Here is a 20,636-nt window from a genome sequence, read left to right as displayed (position 1 = left end):
CGAATTTAATGCCTGAGATGCCCTTGGCCTTGACACAGCTTAGTGGTGACACTGAATGCTAAGTACTGACTGGCTCACCCAGATGCCATATCTCCGTGTTGGTGGCAATTCCCCAGCGTGGTTTTGCCCAAACCCAACACTGAAGGTCAGGTTCCCCTCCAGCTCAGCCCACACGGGGACATATAACAAATTCCCAAGGGCTTTGATAACCCAGGTGTGTAGGATTGATGGGGCTCTGTACAGCCCTTGCCAGGCTCTGCAGGTCAATGGGACATCCCGCATCCCTGTCCTGACATCTGGCTGTAGCTAAGGCACCACTCAGTAGCTCACTGCAGAAGACACTTTTCACAAGGTTTACATTTTATCAGGGAAAGTGTTTTTTTCTTTAGTCCACATAACTACATAAGATCAGGACTTCTCTACAAAAGATTACTATCTTTTAAAATGCTTTGCAAGGAAATAAAAGTGATGTCTGCAGTCCTGCTCATTTCCTAGACATACATTCTTGTTAAATCCACATTCCAGATTTTAACTTCTTTTTTTTTTCCTTCCTCCTGCTCTCTTCCTAAGTTTGGCTGTGCCGCCATTCCATTTTGCTAATACCCCTTGAAACTGTTAACACTTTTTCCTGAATACTTTCCTAGAGGATACGAAGCAAAAAAGAAGAAAGGCTACTGTCAAACTGATTAAGTGAAAGCTCATTAGAGAAAGTAACAAGAGGTAAAATCTGCATATGCATTGCAGAAATGTGTCTGATCTTGCTAAGTTGTGAAAAGACAAAATAAGCTCAAACCTCCTTGTGCTGTAAGTGGTTGGGGGAGATGGGGGCTGGGGAGTGGAAGGGCTCCCAAACTACGTTGCAGTAACTGTTCCTGCTTAGAAATAGGCATTACAGCAGCCCCTGCTCGCACCACTTCAGTGAAGGACTCGCCAGTGTTTTAATGACAAATCCTGATGTATAGGGTCTGTGCCTGAGCAGTAAAAATGCACTATTCCTTGAGCCCTCACAAACTGGGCTGCAATGCAGAATATCTGAAAGAAGTGCAACAAAACTGTTAAAAAAAAAAAAAAAGGAAAAAAAAGGAAGGAAGAAAAATCAAGTCAGTGGTTATAACTGCACGAATTCTCAGAGCTGAAAAACTCTTTTCTTTTTTTTCCCCCCTCTTCCAAGTGAAGTTTGTTGTCGGCCTGTGATAGGGAAATGTCACGTTAGCTTTAACGAATGAAGGAGTTGGGTGGTGTGTGTCCCATTTGAGCCTGTTCACTCTGCCTGGGGCACACTGGCGGACAGTGGGCTCTGTGTGCATCGTGCCTTGGGAGCACCTCTGGGCACATCCAGACTCCTGAGCCAGTGTCCATTTCACCTCAACCCTTCATCCCACCCGCTCTGAGCCAAAAGTTCTACAAGGTCTGACAATGAAGTTTGTGTTTTCCTCATAATTTGTCCCCGCTGAGGTTCTTCCCAAAGCCACAAAGCTTGTCTGGCTGCCCCACTGAAATGCTTCACTCCAGCACAGCACTTTGGGCTGATGGAGTGGCCAGCTCTTGTCAGAGTGCCCTGCAATGCCATAAATTGACATTCATTTCTGAAAATATAGATACACGCTTTGTTGTTACTTTGAACGTGAGCAGTACATCTCCTTCTGCGGGTGTTGTTGTGAGGCAAAGGTAAAGTGATCAGCAATACTTGTGTTTCTTGCTCCTAAATGCACTCACCGTCAGATCTTATTCCCCCTGTCCTTTTTTATAATATGTATAGCCCAATTAAAAAAGCAGAAAGAAAAGGAATACCAAAATACCAAGCTAAAGTAACTGGATAACTTTGACCTTAATCCACAGAAGACAGATATTTTTACGGTTCAGGCTAAAACTCCAGGCTGACATCTAACCTGACACAAATATGCTGTTGAGTGTAAGAGTCCTTGTTAAGAAAATGCCGAGAATCTGCGTGCATAAGCCTGGCAGTTCTGATTTAAATCAGAAAATGGATCTGTTTGGGAGGTAGACCACATGTCTGAAAGTTATGAAAGGGAACACCGATAATAACCGTCTATGGCAGAGCACGTTTCTTGGAATGTGGAAATTACTGTATTACAACAAAGCTGCTGTTTCCACCGGGGTGTTTTGTAGCCCGTCTCATAATATTATGTATTTTGGCAGATCCTTGTAATTACAAATTTAAGACTTAAATCCTCAGCTTTTCTTTATGTTCTTTAACTACCCCTATAGGTATCCTCACTTCAAGCTTAAATCAGACCCAAAACACAAGGTGAAATGGGGCTGATTGAATTCCGGCACTTTATAATGATATTTATTAAGCCAGTTTTGAAGAGAAATGTTGAGGCGAGCGTCTCATTTAAATCCAATGGTCCTTCCGAGCCCACCAAAATTGTTTAATTAAAGCCAAGGTGCGCATTAATAAGCAAGGATATCATTTTGTCATTTATATGTGATTTCATTATTTTGTTAGGGGAATGCGAAATGAAGAAAGCCCCCAAAAACACAGCAACAAGGAAGGACCGGTAAGCCTGATAATAGCCCTCCACGGAGAAGAAATAAGTATACAACAGAAGAAAAGCACAGTGAGGAACATAATGTTAGTAAAACACTCTTAATGCTACACAAGCTGCAGAAAATGCTACTTTGCATTTGGGCCGCAGCATCGCTAACTGTGGGCAATTGAGTAAAGAGTGCACCTTTTAAACTAATTCCTCGTGCTGGAGACATAGCCACATCCAGAATCCTACCTCATTAATATGCTATAGTGGTCAAATAGGAGATTAATAGCAAAGTCACCTGCTAAACCTACAAGGAACCTGTTGATTAACAATAAGCTCCAAAAATAAGATACCAGGCTGCAAAGCAAAATCGAGTCCAAGGGCAACAAGTGCTTCTGTAATTTATTCCTTCTTTACACAAGGGCATAAAGCTCCCTTTATAACCGTGTTTTCAAGGCCCTGCTGTGAGCTGTAGGTGTGAGCTTTTCAGCTGATTTATTAATTTTAGTTTCAATCAAAGTGTCACCTGCAGACACAAAAATGTAGGCCTCACCATAGGAAATACAGTTTAAAAAAAAAAATAAAATAAAAATCAACACCCAAAACCAGCAAAAAGAGTGAGAGAGAGAAGGAAAAAGAGTGAGAGAGGGAAAATAAAGGAGAAAGACCAAAGGTTTAATTCTGAGAGTCCATGCCAGCAATATTCTTTTTTTTTTTAACATGAGCACCAGACGGCCTATTCTCCACAACGCCAAAATAATTCTCAGCCACATAATTAAAAAAAAAAAATAAAAAAAAATCCAAAATTAAACATTTTTGTCATACTTGGAAAGTCAGCCCCAGAGGCGGGAACTCGCGCTAACCCGGCGGCTGCCAAAACAATCAGCCCCTGTTGTCAGTAGGGGGACATTCTCCCCAACGAACCGCCTGAACAACAAGTCCACAGAGCAAAATGTGCAAAAAATTCTCAATTAGTTGTCTTTATTTAGCGAACACTATGGGGTCCTCGACGGCGCTATAGAATTATGGCAGGAAAGCTGAGCTCTTCAGTGGCTTATTAGCATTCTCCGAGGGTTGGAGTGCTGTTGGTAGCAGACTGGTGCCTCCAAGAGCTGGTGGTGGGACCCCGGCACTCCTTCAGCTTTGTCCTTTTGTCCTTCCCAGCCAGCAGGAAGTACGGCCCGATGTCCAGGGTATTCTGGGATACCTTCGTCTCATTCATGGCTTGCAGCACCAGCACTGCCCATGCCTTTGTCAGCTGCCACAAGCATCCTGCTTGCCTGGGAAGCAGGAACTCTGGGTTTGCCATTTTAAAAACATAGTTAGAAAGTGGGTCTGCTCCCTCCTCCTCCTCCCCCAGCAGCTTTCCCAAATGAATGTCGCCGTCAATGGGCCGGGGTCGAAGAAGCTAAATGTTATGCTGCCATCCTATTAAATTACATCAGATGTTATCAACATCCTGCTCCAACGTTAGAGCAAAGGAAGGCAAATGGGGGTAGATGGAAGCATCTCCCCATCCAATCCTTATCTTAATTTAAATGTAAAGTGATTTTTTTTTTTTAAATTAAAAAAAAAAAAAAAAAAAGAGGGGGAAAAATATTGGGTAGCAAGTGCTGGAAATGTCTTTTCTGAGAAAGAGGGTATTTGCTGCTTTAGGGAAAACACTATCATTGACTAAATTAACAAGTTGTCTTATCAACTGCCATAAGCCTTGAAGTCTAATTAATTTAGTACTGATCAATAGCCTTGAATGAAGCATTGATTTCTGCAGCTTTCCAGGGCTGAAGTAGAATCACATTCTCTGCTGCATCCACACTCCTCTCACAGGAATCACACATTTGTGTTATTAACGTTTGTTTCCCCCTCTTTAGTGTCCAGAAAGCATTTCAGGAATTATTTTCCATGGAAGTGTTGATCTTTTAATTTAATTCTGAATAAAGAAAGTGGCATAACCAGAAGAATATACTTCCCAGGAAGTATATTTTTCTCCTGAGTTATATTCTGCTATAAAAATCACTTAAGAGGAAAAAGATTCAGCAAGCAGATCATCAAATGGCTTCAAACTTGGAAGAACTATAGAAAAATCATTGAGGCTTTCCTCATTGATGCTTACCAATGTGTTGATGTCCACCAAAGTGTTGTCTTCTTGAATGCATACAATGGGTTCAACAGAAGGATCTCTGCTCTGCTCTCAAAATAGAGACTTACAGCTTTCTGGAAAGCGTACTTAAAAGACTACAGCATCAACCCAAACAGAGGTCCTCTATCAGTCATTGGAATAAGAACAAAGTCTTTGAACACCAACATCTGAGCCTGAAAGTGAAACTGCTTAACTGCTGTGGACGTGTTCAAGTTGCCATTAACAGATGTGCCATGACCACCCATGGAAAAATGAGGTCCTCAGCAGAGCCGTGCAAGCCTGAAGCCTGAGACTCACTGGAGCAGGCCTTGTTGGCTATTGGAATAGGCCTCATTGACTAGGATTTGGGCTGGTGTCCCCTAGGGAGATAGAATGGACTCACCGGTATCCACAAGCCTTGAGCTGAGCCCTACAGGTGGAAAAGTAAAGTGTGTAAACCCTCCCCTATATGTCAGCCTTGAGGAGGGCATCCCATCTGGAAGGATTCTACATCCCTGAAGATGCTCCACTATCAGCAACACAACCCATGCTAGGACATGGGGGTCCTTGTTTTGTCAGAATTACTTAAGCCCAAATCCACCAGGACAAAAGAATGGAGAAAGGGACAAATCCAGCTGGCAGGTTCCCTTCCTTACTTCTGCTGGGAAGTGCTTTGACAGCTCCAGTGAGCGGTGAAAGGGAGATCAGAGTCAGGCCCTAAATGCTTACAAATTAGCTTAAATGCCAAACCTGTGTGAGCAGAAGGAGTCAAGCTTCATGACGGGTCTCTTACAAGCCCTGTGCCTCCACCGTGCTCCCTGGTGGAGGTACACTACTTGCTTGCTTTCTTTTTCCCCCTGTGCTTCCTCTTATGAAAGTAGCTGCACTCAACTGGTTCCTGTAGGAAAAAAAGAAAGGGTGTGGGGGAGTCACAATAGGGAAAAAAAAAAAAAAAAAAATCTAAACTGCAGAAGAATTACATTTTACCTTTACAAAATTTGGCCCTTTTAGTTTCAAGTTTAAAAAAAAAAAAAACAAAAAAACCAACAAAAACACAACAAAAAAGTCCCACTCCTAATCTGTTTGGGGGCCTCCATGAGTTTCCATAGCACTTTACAAAAGATCTTTATTGAAGAAAGGATTGGACAAACTTTCCTTATATGTGTGGCCCTAGTCATTAATTGCCCCTGTCTTCTTTACCAAGGCCTTATTCCTATGTAAATACCCTTGCATAATGTTACAGGCTATTGTCAGGCTAGCGCCAGTCAGTCGCCACTTATATGCATTTTTATTTCAATCCGCTGCGCAGAGAATGAAAAGATGTCTGGACTTAAGCTGTTTACCAACTGGGCCAAAGCTGCAGTGTGGAAGAACTGAAGAAAGCACCAGGCAACTGCAGGAACAGACTTTGACAATGCGAGCAGCCATTTTCAGTTGAGTTATTAACCTACCCTGAAACTCTTCTAATCTATGCCTTTTTTAAAGAACAAATGTACTGAACCAAACATGAATGAGGCAGCGCTATTAAGAGAGAAATCCTCTAAAGGACTATTGAGCGCAACATAGGTTTGTAATCATTTTGTCTCAGTTGCCTGCTACCAACATTATCAATGATGGAAATGCTTGCTCAGTTGTGGTGGATTGTCTCGTAATTAAATGACAGCGCCGTACTGTAAAAGAACATGCGGAAACACAGGAGATACCGGGGGCTTTCAAACGGGCCACACGGAGCAAGGAGTAGGGGTGGGGATGGATTACAAACCGACTTGGAATTGAGAACGTTGCAATCTTCCTTGTAGAGCACAAGAGCGCTTTTAGGATGGTTCTGTAAGAATAAAGCCTTAAAGCTTGCTGTCGTGCAAAGCATCCTTCAGGTTAAAAGGCAACGAAACTACGTAGAGGGAATTCTTCCTCCTTTAGGTTTAAGCAAAGCACAAAAATGAGAAATCAAGCCTCGCCTACACTCACAGGAAGAGGAGCCTTTTAAGTTTGCTGCGGGCTACATCTTTGTAGTGACTTAATGGCACTACAATCTACATAGTGTAGTATTAGCCTTAAGAAACTCTTGACTATTTGCATGCATATTAGAATCCAATGAGAGCTTAATAAGTGCATATATATGACAGAGGAAACATCTCATTGCATAGTTAAAGCTACAAAAAAACATTGAGGGAGGCCAAGTCTCAAGTTAATTACCATTACAATGCAATCAAGTACGGCAGTCATAGCTGAAAACCTTTTCTATTAAGACCGCTAGGCTCAACCTTGTCTCTGCAGGTCAGCTCCAGCACAGATAACCTTTCCAGCAGACAAATACATGTAAAATTGGCTCATCTAATTAAAAGCTCAGGGAGGTGTAGAAAAATACCAGCACACTGAGCCTAAGCAAATCACAGAGTACCCCCTCCAGCTGGATGGAGCTACAATACGTAGCTGCTGTTTGTTCTGGAAGGAAACTGAGTCACTTACCATTTCAATAGGTTAATCAATTGACAATTAAATGGAGAAATTGGTTAACTCTGCAACAATTAACATGACACTCTATTAAGTACACTTTCTAATTGCCACAGCTGCAAGAGAAAATTAACGGCTGTGTCAAAGCAGCCGCAATAGGTTGTGCTGTTTCTGGTGCTGTTAATGTAATAAAAGTGACTCAAAACACCTGCACTTAATTTCACGCCCTTCAGCACAGGGAGGAAAGGCTACAGCATGAGTTCTGCCTTTAGCTAATGAACATACCACGTGTTTATTGTGTGTGTACACGTGTTACACAGATACACGCTAAGACATAGGTGTTGGTTTGTGTGCGTGCACGGATGTATGCTGTTCTTTCAGTATCTAAAGGGGGGCTGTGAGAAAGAAGGGAACAGACTCTGCAGCGGGGGCTGTTGTGACAGGATGAGGGGAAATGGTTTCCAACTAAAAGAGGGGAGGTATAATAGGATACAAGGAAAATGTTTTTCTACAACAAGTGCAGCACTGGCTCAGGTTGACCAGAGAGGTGGTGGATGCTTCATCCCTGGAGACACCCAAGGCTGGATAGAGCTCTGAGTAATGGATTGAGATTTTGGTGTCCCTGTTCACTGCATGGGGGTTGGTCCAGATGGCTTTAAAGGGTCTCTATCAACTCAATTCTATGATTCTGTGACTATTATTTCCACCCTATAATTATTTGTCTTCGCTTTTGCCAGGTCAGAAGGCTTTGTTTTGTACAAAAAGAGTTCTCACCTTCTCCATGCAAAGCCTCAATGCTTTTGCTGGGAAGAGCAATAGGGAATGAGCCATACACAGCAACTGAGGGTCAGCTCTTCTTGCTCCAGCAGTGCTGGTGGCGGATACCTGCTTCACGCTCCACACGGTGTTTCAGGTTTTCTATCTACAGCAGTTGTTTTCCAAAGGGAATCTTAAGACCCATCCTCATATAGGTGACTTTTCTGGTGTTTGCACAGCTTGCATCTTTTGGAGATGATGGCAAGACCTACTTTTTTGTGGATGCAGTTCAATGCTGGGCTAAACCCCTCCTCTATTACATTTAAGTGGTGGGAATTTAAGAACTTCTTTACTCAATGGGTGGTGAGGCACTGGAGCAGATTGCCCAAGAAGCTGTGGATGCCCCATCCCTGGAGGTGCCCATAGCCAGGCTGGAAGGGGCCCCAGGCAGCCTGACCTGGTAGGAGGCACCAGACCTCAGCAGGGGTTGGAACTAGATGGCGTTTAAGGTCTCTTCCAACCCAACCATTCTATGATATTCCATTTTATGATAAGCCTTTGCACCATGCTGCTGCTTTCTATCTGCTTTCTCTGGATGTGATGGGTTAGAGATTGCACTCAAACATGGGTCTCTGTAACCAGCCAGCTCCTAGCCTGTTTCCTACACAGGGCTGTATGGGGAACCTATAGAGAATATCAATACGAGTGCCCTGCAGAGGCTTGTAAGGACACGGTCAGGTTTTCCCAGAACAAATTATATTACTTCTGATCTCTGCTGTGAAAGAAGCAAAGCTGTAAATCCTTAAAGCTAATAGTGCTATAATAGTAATTGTTTTGGTTTGGGTTTTTTTTAGCCAAAAAAAGAGGGAAGGACAACATGTTACATCAGCCGCTGGTGTTCAGAAACCATGAGAATTACAGCTTTCTGCAATGAGATGAATTAAGCTAAAAGCCATATTAAGCAGCACTGCACATCTGTTGCACTTTTTTATTATTATTCCATATGTGTCCTTGCTGTATGAAAGTGTTTAATGTTGTTCGGCTAATTGATAAAGTCAAACGCTAATGTTTTAACTCAGCCTGAATTCCCATCAGGCTTCAGGCTGGAAAATTCATCTTTCCAGAAACTTGTGTCTTATGATTTTGCTAGGACAGCCTATTAGCTGCCTCATTTCCCTGCAATGATGAATTTAGATTTGTAAAAGGCAGGAAAGCTGCAGGGACAGCGTCTGCTCCTCTCCTTGGTGAACAAAGCCCGTTGTGGCAGCGGGAAGGAGGACGAGGTCTGCCAGGCTTTGCTATGCAGCCCTGGAGAACCTATAGCTTCAGGAGAAGGCTCTGCAGGTAACAGTGAGGGTGTCTGATGAGCACTGGGATGCGGTGTTTGAAGGACCTTCTCTGCTGGCAACTGACCAGAGAGCCCAGCAGTGCTGGTGGCAGCAGTTCAGGTTAATAAATAGCAAGGAGTGAGACATCAGGGTGAAATCCCGGCCCAGAGGAGTCTGCAGTTGGCTTCTCTGCTGAGAAGAAATCTTCCTTGAAAGGCTTTTCCTTGGAAAATATGCTGAATGCATGGTGCAACATCTGGAAACGAAGGGGAAACCCACAGCTTTCCCCTGTCTGCCATGGCAGAGCTGCTGCTGCCATCCCTGCCTGAGTCAAGGGGAGGTCTGTCCCCACGTGCCATGGGTGTAGGCGAACATATAGTTCTAATTGCAGCTGCTTTCCCTCTAATTACAGCTCCGTTTGGTTAGGATTTTCCTCCAATCCCTCATTTCCCCTAAAGCAAACACCAGTGCACCAGAGTTCTAACCCCAGTGGGGACATTTATTAATAACCCCCTCAGCAAATAGGCAAAAAAAATCATTACGCTGCATTAGGAGCTAAAATATTTTCTCACTGCAAAAGCTAATTGATAAAACCAAGCAGACTTTATGGGGCAATTAATGTTAAGATGAAAATAAACAAGAGAGCAAAACAAAAACAGAATCACGGAGAATATGTGTTTCTGGCTTTGAGGGTTGTTATGGTGAGGTGGAAAAATACTCGTAGAACCACAGAATCATAAAACCATTCAGGTTGGAAGAGACCTCCATGATCCCCAAGCACAACCCCAGCCCACCCCACCATGCTCACTGCCCACATCCCTCAGTGCCACATCTCCGTGGCTCTTGGATATCTTCAAGATGGTGACCATTGACCCCACGACTCCTTGGGCAGCTGTGCCACTCCATCACCACTCTTTTGGAGTACAATTTTTTCCTAATATTCTACCAACTTGTCCTCTCCCATTGCTAGAATTGCCTTTTTTTTTTTTTTTGGTCTCTCTCAGAAAAGCTACCGATTCTGTATTTCACTGTAAAAATTTACAGTGGGGTACGTAATCTAGATGAATTTGTAGCTCCAGAACAAAATCCATAATATCACTTTAAATAATGATGTAAGATGAAAGGGGAAACAACTTCAACTTTGAGCTACCTCCAGGGCTCCATGCTAGTAGCTGCTAATACAAGCCAAACAGAGAATAACCAGAACAGAAAACCACACCAGCCCAGACACACAGCCTTCATATGAGCTCAGGAGGGCGGGGATGGAGATAATGAAGTTCCAGGCAAACAAAATGCTTCCTACCTGATATTTTATTCCTTTATCAAAGAATATTACCCATTCCTGTCCATGCAAGCAGTGGGAATTTTACAGGGTTGATGAAAAGCTAACTGAAGTGTGAAAGCTAAGTTCTTTTCTAACTAGCAGTTTACAGCTCCATTTGATTCTTAAATTTTTACTTAGTTTAGGTTAGTGAGGGTTTTCAGCAGCTGGGAGCAATGTGCAAGTCCTGTCTAAAGAGATGAGGGATGCAAAAAGACCTTTGATTTTTTCTTTCATAGAATCATAAAATCATTAAGTTTTGAAAAGACCGCCAAGATCTTTTCCATCTAGCCCAGCCATCAACCTATCCCCACCATGTCCACTAACCATATCCCTCGGTGCCACATCTACCCTTTTCCTATTGTGGTTTCAAAAAAAAAGGCACAATAACTTCTTTATTAAATAATAATAATAAAAGTTTGGATGCATCCTATTGCTATTTGAAGACTCTGCATTGGCTGATGCAGAGAACTTTCTTTCTATGTGTCAACATGTTTCCTGGGAAAACTATTCCCACGTCCATTGGGGCAGGCCATGACATCTCCTAACATTGAAAGAACTCCATTGGAGGAATGTGTACTGTGATTCAGCTCCACATGTGGTTGGGCTGCCAAGCAAGTCTCAGGGGACTTGGCCATGCTGTGTGGAAAGTGGGGCAGGAGCTTTTAACCAGGCATTTCTTGACCCCTAACGAGCAGCTGGGCCTACATAGAGTTAGCAGGCTGAAGGTCATCAGCTATTTTAAAGAAGGTTCATCTTTAACACACTGTGTTCAGAAGGTGATGGTATCTCCTCAAGCTGCCTGAGGGCAACAACATCTGCTCATTCACCTGTAACCCAACTGAGATTATACTTTGATTCCTACCGTATGCAGGGCAAACAGCTCATGGTGGCTTGTGAACTGAACATTTTAAGACATGTAGTTGCTCACTGTCCTCTTGTTCATCTTTCCCATAGGACCTGTGGGAGGCTGGTCCCTCTTTGAACATCTGGACTAGTGTATGGCTGCATTCGCGGAGGAACCCCACCTGGAAAGCCGAGGCCAGAGCTGAAGGCGGGACTCAATTCTCTTATCCCTTGATGTGCTGGCCCAGCTCTGAGGAGATGCTAAGGTAGCAGTTCATCCAACTCTGCTGGCTCTGGAAGGGAGCGTGGGGGTCCCCAGATCCTTCTTGTTTGTGTGTTGGTCCCAGTCTCATCACTTACATAGAAGTTTGCTTGCAGGTGAATGCAAAGAGAATCCTGGTTGTGTTGATGGCATCAGCTGGGCTCTGCTGTTGTGTGGCCTCAGTCTGAATTTCTGAGGAATGGTCTGTAAGTGTAAGGATGAGAGAGAAAGAAGAAGCTGAGCATGGATTTTCTCACCTTCCTGTGAGAACCTGTGGTAAATCACCCATGCCAGTGTATCAGCCTAAGTGTGTACAGTAATGAGCTGAGGATGTCCACAACTTGAATGAGATCTTGGCTCGTATTGTTAGGAAATAATTTGAACCTCTCATATCAAAACTTCAGAAGACAAGTACTCAAAAGGCCTTTGCCAGTATTAAAAAAGAAAGATACCAAAAGAGAATATTTTATGTCAGTGAAGGGATGCTGGGAACAGAGCAGGGACCTGCTAGATGATCAGGTGATGGAGAACAGAAGTGCAGACACTCCCGTGTGATATTTTGGTCTCTGGCCAGCAGAGAACCAGCTCTCAGGCTCCCACCTACTCCCAAAGCAGAGGAAGAATAAGATGCTTTGGCCACCTAATGCTTGCTGAGCTTCCAGCCACACCGAGGCAGCTTTGCTCTTTGTGGACTGCAGTGCCGACATATGTCTCTGTTCACCTTGATACTACTTGAGTTCCAGACAATAACCAGTGTGGACTTACATTTCCTGTAGTCTTCTGTAGCTCTGTTCCTAATGTTTGGTTGAGTCTCACACCTCTCAATATTTGTTGCTCTTTTGAGAGTTTTCTGCATTCTTCCTCTTCCTGGTTTGTTTTCCACCTGTCCATCCTTTCTTTTCCCACATGTGACATCTCTGCAGACCACACCTTGAGGAGTCAAACTTTTCCATCCTATTGCTGTCCCACAACTCCTGAGCAGTTTCAGGCATTGCTCCCACTCTAAAAACAAAACTGCCACACATTGACTTGCTGGAAACATTCTTTAGTTCCAGCATGAACTTTTGGGTCAATAACAAAACAAGTCCAATATTGAGAAGTCATCCCATCTAGGACGTCCTATTCCTAGCACAGGCAGGGTGTTATTTGCCTTGAGGTTTGTTGACCACTGGACCATGCTGCCCAGAGGGATTGTGGAGTCTCCATCCATGGAGATCTCCACAATCAGACCAGCACAAACCTATGAACCTCACATCCTGGATTTTCTTCTTCCTTCTACCCTTTGCCATCCTCTGTAATCTTGCTCTCCACTCCTGCTTTAAGCCCTGTCTCTCCTTCTTGTCCATTACTTCCCCTCTTTCTGTTCTCCTGGACTCTGTTTTGCCTTTGTTAGAGCTACTTGTTGTTTCTCATGATCTTCCCAGCTCCAGTGACACACCATACTTCAGAGCAAGGCACAGAGGATCTAAACAAGATCAAGAGAACATGCACATAGCTTGTTACAAATACCATTTTTATAACATAGAAATGGTGCTCAACACACAGCGGCTGCTCATTTTGAAATCTGTTGGCCGGTGTGGACTATAAAGTAACATACATGTGCCAATTTATGTGCCTTTCAGAAAGGAGCCAAAGGTCTGGAGCTGAGTTTTGGGGCAATGATTGGTGCTCCCTTGCCCTTTGTGTGAGCTCATCCCTTGTGGTCATTGGCATCAATGCACAGGAGGGTGCTACCAAGACCACTCCCCATGGGTGAGGGTGCCCAATGATTAGAAAAACTTGTTTCTTTCCCCTCGCTTTGCATTACTGGGGTGGAGTATTCTCTTCTTAAGCACACTGCAGTAATGTTAGATGATTACTTAGCTCATTTTTCCATATGGGTTTTGGCAATTTGTAATTGTCTCAGAGCTGAGAAAATGTTTCCTTTAAGAAGGTTAAACAAAGAGTTTATTGACATTAGTGAAGATTGGTTAAAGAAAACATTATTAAATAAAAGGAGCTTTATTTAAACACTAAATTAATCATTTAAAGGCAAATTAGAGGTCGTAACTCCTCCTAAATAAATTATGTTAAACAATAATTAGATATCCATTTTAGATTACAGGCAAGCACTTGGGTTCAGTGGGCTGAAAAACAAGTTTCTTCTCATCTCTTCAAATTTGTTCAATATACATAATTAAAGCAAACCACTGCCCCGCTTAAATTTTCCACTCTGAGATTAAAAAAAGATTCCGTTTGTAACTCTGTGTCATATTCGCCATTAGATGATAAAGCATCTTTAAAGCTTCACTTTCATATAAACAGAAGAAAGGATGAGAGCATCCGGGGAGATCTCCGGCAGTGGAAATCGATTCTCCTAAGCTACTGGTTACACTTATCAGTCTTATCAAACAGGCCGATGCACAAGTGCCCTCAGCCACTTTGATTGGGATGATCTCCCCGTGCTGGCGCTCACCTCTCAGACACTACGGCGCATGCAAGGCGCGTTATCTGCACCCTAATTGCACCCACTGCTCCCTCCCTTTCATTAGCACTCGTGGGCACCTCTTAAGTATGAGATCAAATTAAAAGCAACCATCCTCGTTTCTCATTTCATCACAGCCTTGTTATTGTTTTAGGCTTGGAATCATTTGTTTTGCTGTTTCCTAGGGGAGGAACGACCCTTCCCCTTACGGGCCTGTTTCAAATTGGGGCTCGGGGCAGAGAGAGCCGAAACCCATCCTTTGGGCCCAACACCAACTTCCTAAAAAGCATGGGAAGCCTCGTTGGACAAGGCAGCGGCATTCCAGAGGTGGATTAATGACACCTGGTGTGAGCGCCCAGAAGTGATGATGGCACACTTTGGACACCGCACTCGGTGCAGGCGAATGTTGAGGGGCTAATTAGCATTGGTAATTGCACACTTGGCGTCGGCTTTGGCCACAGCTGCTTTGCACACCTCTGGCTCCTTGCTCTCGCCTTGCTCTCGCTTGCCAGCACCAAGATGAACAACACTGTGCATTCCCACAGAATATATAGTTCACCTATTTCCTCGCTGCTTCCATTTCTTTTATTTTCAAATGCATAAGGCTGCTGGTAGGGGTATTTTCAGCCCCGTTGTCTCACACCTCACGCAGATCTTCAGGATCTCCAACAGGCACAGAGGCTGCAGATTCCATTTAAATCCACATTCTGGGAAGAATAACCTCGCAGGGAAAAGTTGTTTTTGCACAGTCCTGATATCTCTCATTAGCCAGCACACAGAAAGGAACGGAACAGGACTTTTCTGATTATTTCACTGTTTTTTTCTGCCCCTTAAACCACTGAATTTACACACAAAAAGAAAGGCACTTTGTATTTAAGGTTAATCAAGTTTTGGTACAATTTTTTTTTTTTTTTTTTTTTTTACAAACTGGAATCACACTAATCTTTTTTTTCTTGCTCTAATGTGTGGCTGTTGAAATCCTTAGCTGTGATAAATTAAGCTACTTATTAATCTAATTATCGTACATTCATCCTAGAAACTTTCATGTGACTTGAAAAGGCTATTCAACCTTTTCCCTCCCCTCCTAGAAAGGGCTCAACCTTGCACCAATTAAGATCATTCTGAAGTAATGCTTTAAAAAAGCTTTCTTTAATCACCCACTGGAACATAGGCTGGTGGTAAGCAAACTAAAAGCTGTGAGAAAAGTTTACCTTACCTTCAAGCCTGGATATTTTGGGTTGGGAGAGGAAGGTGCAATTGCGGCATTCCTCTCCTCCTCTTCCTCTTCTCTGCTCTTCTAAATAAATCCATGGAATTATTTAGGAACAGAAGTTCTTAATGAAACTGCTGGCATTTCTCTCAGCATAGCAAAGGTGTGGAGATCTGATTAGGTTTTGGGGTAACGAGAACTTTCTGACTCCCAGAGTACGAATTCACCATTTAGTTCTTATAGGCACTGCTTTTAGTGCCTCGCCATTGATACGAAAGCGTCCTGACACCAGAGCATATTCCATTCAGGATTTAAAAAAAGAAGAAGGAAAAAAAAAGAAATTAGGACAGGAAAGACACATCCTCGCTCAAACATCCTTTCGCTGCCAAACGATTTTGTTAATTTTTTTTTTTTTTTTTTTAATAATCGCAAAAATGGGGCTATTTTGTATTCAAATGAGGTGAGCTATTAATCTGAATGCAAAGCAGCTTGGGTCGCATCGTTTGGTGACAGGTTTACCCCAAGATAGAATTTGTGAACAGCCCAACGTGGGGAAGGGCCGCTCTGCCTCCCCGTGCCTTGCAAACTTGCTAACTGTGAATAGTTTTTGAAGTGAAGATTAAAAGAGCGGAATTATAAAGTATAATTACGTTTTATTGAAACTCTGAAAATCAGGGGGAAAAAAAAAAAAAATTCAGCAGGAAACTTTTAGTGAAACATGATGTGTTGTCATTATCATTAAAAGATAAAAGTTCCATACTGTTTTTATCTGTTTATTTGGAAGAAATCCAGCCTTTGCAGTTATGCAGGAAACAAAAAACTGGAATGCAGGAGTAATTATTAAAACTGTGTGATTTGTTATCTCAGCTACTGTCTTTCCAAATGGTAATGCGATATCAGCAGCTGCAGACGGTCGCTGATTTCCTCTATTAGTAAACAAGTGCTTTGGAGACCTGTGTGAGGCACTTTAAGCCCACTACTCCCCGAAGTGCTGTCAGGCTTAACTACTAATCCATGGTATTTCAGAGCACTGGAAATTCATCTTTATAAAACCTGAACAAAAAAGGGAAAAAGCCTGGAGGGCAGGAGCTCCCTCTGGTGAGACAAATGACATGTTCATTTATTAATGAAACAATAACCCTGGAAAGAGGATCAAAGCACATTCCATCCTCACTTTACAATCCTCAATTTTCTCAGGCCATACCATTTAATTGAGCCATGACAATGGAATACTTAATTGTTGCGTTAAAGTTTGAAGAAGCGACTTCTTCGGAATCAATGTTCATTTCTGGATTATGATGGTATAACGTAGCCAGCTTGTAGCTGCTGGAATTTGATTTTCTCTCTTTTACGCAGAGATTGAGATCATTTTATTCCTTTACCTCTTATCCCTGCCTAGGAACATTTATTCTTGTTCACACACACTCCCCATTCCTGTCCATCTGAGGCTGCCCCGCACCAAGCCAGCTGCTGGCCCTTTGCCTGGGAGGGGGACAAATCTAGGGGTGACTTCTGCAAGATGCAGCACTTTGGAGAGGTGAAAGAAACCATTTGCCTTTCCTGCTTTCAATGCAAGATGAAAGAAAAAGCTACAGTGTGGAGCTGGCCTTGCTGCATCCTCTTTGCTCAAGCGACAGCTCATTGCTGAAGTAGATACAGCATTTTGACCTCTGCTTTTGGGAGAGCTCATCAGTAGGTGTGGATTGCATGTGCAAAATACATAATTAGTCCAAATATGAACACTTATCATAATAATAGTTTGGCTTCTTGGTTCCAGTCAGAGGAGGACTTTGATAATTTCTACCCAAGCTGTGCTTGGGTGTCACAACCTTCCTGAATTCAGGATATGGGCAAAGCCCAGGTGTTGGGAATGGTCTCAAGTTGCACCAGGGGAGAGTCAGGTTGGATATTTGGAAACATTTCTTCTCAGGACAAGCAGTGATGCAGAGGCACAGCTGCCCAGGGAATGGTGGAGTCAGTCCTTGGAGGTACCCCAAGAACCATGGAGATGTGACACTGAGGGATGTGGTCAGTGGGCATGGTAGGGATGGGCTGAGGTTGGGCTTGGGGATATTGGGAGGCCATTTCCAGCCTTTCAATTCTATTACATGATTCTAGGAAAGCTCACTGATGCCTCCATGATCAAGAAGGGCTTCTGATGTTCACCCCAACCCCAGCTTCTGATGTTCAATCCCAACATCCCAACTAAGTCACAGAGGACCTTCTGATTCTTTCCTGAGGGCTCAGATTGCCCTTCACAAAAAGTCTGAGGCAAAAGGTCCCCCCTTCTGGTTCTGTGCCCAGCTCCTGCTGGGATCCCCAATATTTTAGATGAGAACTGCCCAAAATCAAAGCCAAATTTTCAAAAAGAACATTATAACTTCTGAAAGGAATGCATGTGTCATATCCATCTCTCCAAGCATCCTCTCCCTTGCATCTCTTTTTGTCATAGTTCTTATTGCTGACTCATTTTGTATAAATGATATTTACTGACTCATTATCCCATACTGATGGACTACGTTACTTTTTCTTAACCCAATTTCAAATTAACAATCATTTAGTTGCAGATAGAAAGGCCATCATGCAGGAGCGTGTGCTACCTTTACATTAATACATTACAGCTTATTAATTCTACTTATGACATGCATTATAATACACTTGCATGTACAAAATGCCTATCATCTCATAACCCCGAGGCACTCACAAACATCAAATAAGCCTTGCAATCTTCTTACTTTGGGTAAACAGGGACAGAGCGAGGTTAAGTCTCTTCTGACAGCTCTGCACAGAGCTGTGTCCTGACACCCTGCAGGCTCTGGAAGCTCATGCTTCCTATACAATGGCTACTGCTCACTATAGGATGGCTAATGGTCCATACAGGGTGGCTAATAGTCCTCATAGGTTGGTTAATGGTCCCTGTTCCTTCATGCATGGTAGAGATGGTTTGCAGCACTGTATATTTCAAGGGATAAGGAGAGAAAAAGGGGTCACACAGTGGTATTGCCCATACTAACAGGTATTGCCCTCCATCCTTGCTCTGACTCAAGCAGCAGACTAGGCATCAGCAGTGCACGAGGAAAGAAAACTTTGGTTGTCCAACATTAGTATGAAGGGGATAAAGGAGAAAGACAGAACTGTTGAGGAATGCATTCAAGCACCAGGTTAGCCTAAGGAAGTGTAAGCATGGCCCAAACACTGAAATCTCTGCTGTATAGACTTTAATGGAGAATAAAGTCCATCTCCATTCTGTGCTGAGTTAGAAGTGTGGAGGGCATGGGGACCAATGTGGGACCAGAATTTTGAAGGATGACTAATTCAGGGGGTGCAGCGTGAGGTCCCTCTGCTCAGGCCAGGCCATGTCCCATTGCTTCCCAAAGAGGAAACAAGCAGATGGAGAGGTCTGAATAAATGAATTGAGTAACAAAGCCTGTAGGGACTTCAATTTTTTTTTCTCCTGGAGTACTGAGAAACATGTGCAAAGACCACACTCCTGGCAGAGGCCAACAGCACAATGTTATCCTTTTCTTTCTTTCTTTCTGTTCGTTTTGCATCTTGCTCATCCCTTCAAGGCAAATCTCAGGTTACCCCAAACACTCCTAGTAACGGGCTGAGGGGCTGCGGGCAATGAAATCAATCCCAGCTCCCTCTGTGCGGGTTCACATGGGGCTGGTGTTGAGCTGAGGCTCTGAGAGGAGAACAGGACTGAGTCTGTCTGTCCCAGCACACATCGGTGACCGGCTCCCTGTGCCCTGCTCCTCACCTATTGAGTCCCCTGAAATCCGATTACTGATGCAGGCCAGCCCTGAGTTCAGCCAAACAATTACTTTGCTTTTCCTATGCTGGAGCTCGGTGCGTTCTGCAGCTGAGGTTTACAGGAAAATGGAATTTTAAGACAAAAAGAGTGGTTGATGATATTGTGGTATTACAGAGATGGCTTATGGTACTGGATGTTCTGTTGTGCATTGGTTAATGGTTCCAGTTGAGTCCAAATGATTTATTATGTTTTACTGAGCTATAATAAGAGCTGGGCAATGAAAGCAGTAGGAGGATGGAGAGAGGCAGAGTTGCAGTGGGTTACTGCTGGAGGATAGAGGTTTGCTGTGCTCCATCCAAGGATCATGGCACATTCAGGCCAGGGGGTATTCTTCATGCACAAAATGAGATATGTGGGCCCGTCCAGCAGTGACACCAAAGGAGTTCAACCCAGGTCACAGCATGGAGGAGATGGTTTGAACGGGAGCATCCCCATCCTCCCAAGTGGAACCCATGAACTTCTGGTGTGGGATTTAATGCTGTACCCATTTTGGCAGCACTCGGGGAGGTTCTGGTGTGGGAGCAGGGAGCAGCGGAGGCACAGTTTTCCCAGTGGGGAGGAGGTGAGCTGGGGAGAGGGCTTGGAACTGCCAAAGAAATATTTTCTTGTAGAAGTTTAAGATAATAAACTCAACTGAGTGAGCAGACACCAGGAAGAAATATTTAATTATCCTTCTCACCATTATGAGGAACTTCTGCCACTCTTCAGGTTATTATACAGTAAATAACCAGTTTTCTAAAGGACAGAGCTGTTTTAATTATATGACAATGAATGCATAATTATTATGTTTGTTAGGAATGAATCACAAGACAACAGACTTGATATTGCTGCTCTAGTTAGTGCATCTTAATTACTTTTTCATTTATTTTGCATATAAAAGCTATTTGCTAATTGTCTTTGCTGTAAATATGCAAAATATAATTAGTCATTCACAATTCTTTATGTGTTATCTAACTGTACATTTGTTACTGAGGAATGTATATTAAAGTTTGAATATTTAATGGGCTTTTGTGGCATAGAATATTTTTGTACAAAGTTTTCAGGAAATATTAGAGACATAATTTAAACCTTCCTTTAACCCCTTTTCCTATGCAAACTAATGTTTCCCGTAAAGACCAGATATTGATAAATTAAACCCCCTGGAAATCCAGTTCTATTTTCTGAGCATACAATACAAATCCACTGCTGATGATATGAAATGCCTCTTGGTCTCAAACTGAAACCAGAGAGATTAGAGCCCGTTAAAAGTATTGCAACTTGCTCTCGACAGTGAATTTAAACTGTGAGTACAGAATTGCAAATGCATTCAAATCATACGACAAGATCAAATGCACGTCCAAATGCATTTATCTTTGGTGGAGGTTCATTACTGTGGGAGCAGAAGGATCTGCTGGCAAAATATATTTTCTGGTAGATGTTGTTGATCAAAGCAATAGGTCACCACTTGTGGTTACCGCCAGGGTCTTTAGCGCTCGTCTAATACCAAAATATATTAGACTCAAAGTCTTAATTCTACTCATTCTTTAATTCTGGCACTCACTGGATCTCTTTTATGTGCATTGCT

The 20,636-nt window shown here is 43.1% G+C and overlaps 1 long non-coding RNA gene across 1 annotated transcript in view; it reads right to left on the bottom strand.

Moving 5' to 3' along the window:
• Positions 1-3,504: 3,504 nt before the first annotated feature.
• LOC122157931 overlaps positions 3,505-20,636 on the bottom strand; it is a 17,244-nt gene continuing 112 nt past the window's right edge. The window contains exons 2-6 of the long non-coding RNA XR_006168073.1: positions 15,265-15,540; positions 12,350-12,586; positions 11,505-11,788; positions 4,612-5,515; positions 3,505-3,794 (exon numbers count right to left, since the gene is read on the bottom strand). This is a non-coding gene — a long non-coding RNA (uncharacterized LOC122157931). The remainder of the gene's footprint in view (positions 3,795-4,611; positions 5,516-11,504; positions 11,789-12,349; positions 12,587-15,264; positions 15,541-20,636) is intronic.

Source organism: Centrocercus urophasianus, unplaced genomic scaffold, assembly GCF_019232065.1.
Source record: "Centrocercus urophasianus isolate 14NV4802_14NV808 unplaced genomic scaffold, USGS_Curo_1.0 seq_14, whole genome shotgun sequence".
In the NCBI taxonomy this organism is placed as follows: Eukaryota; Metazoa; Chordata; class Aves; order Galliformes; family Phasianidae; genus Centrocercus; species Centrocercus urophasianus.
The sequence above is the reverse complement of the archived record's forward strand: the minus strand, read 5'-3'. Positions and strand labels throughout refer to the sequence as shown.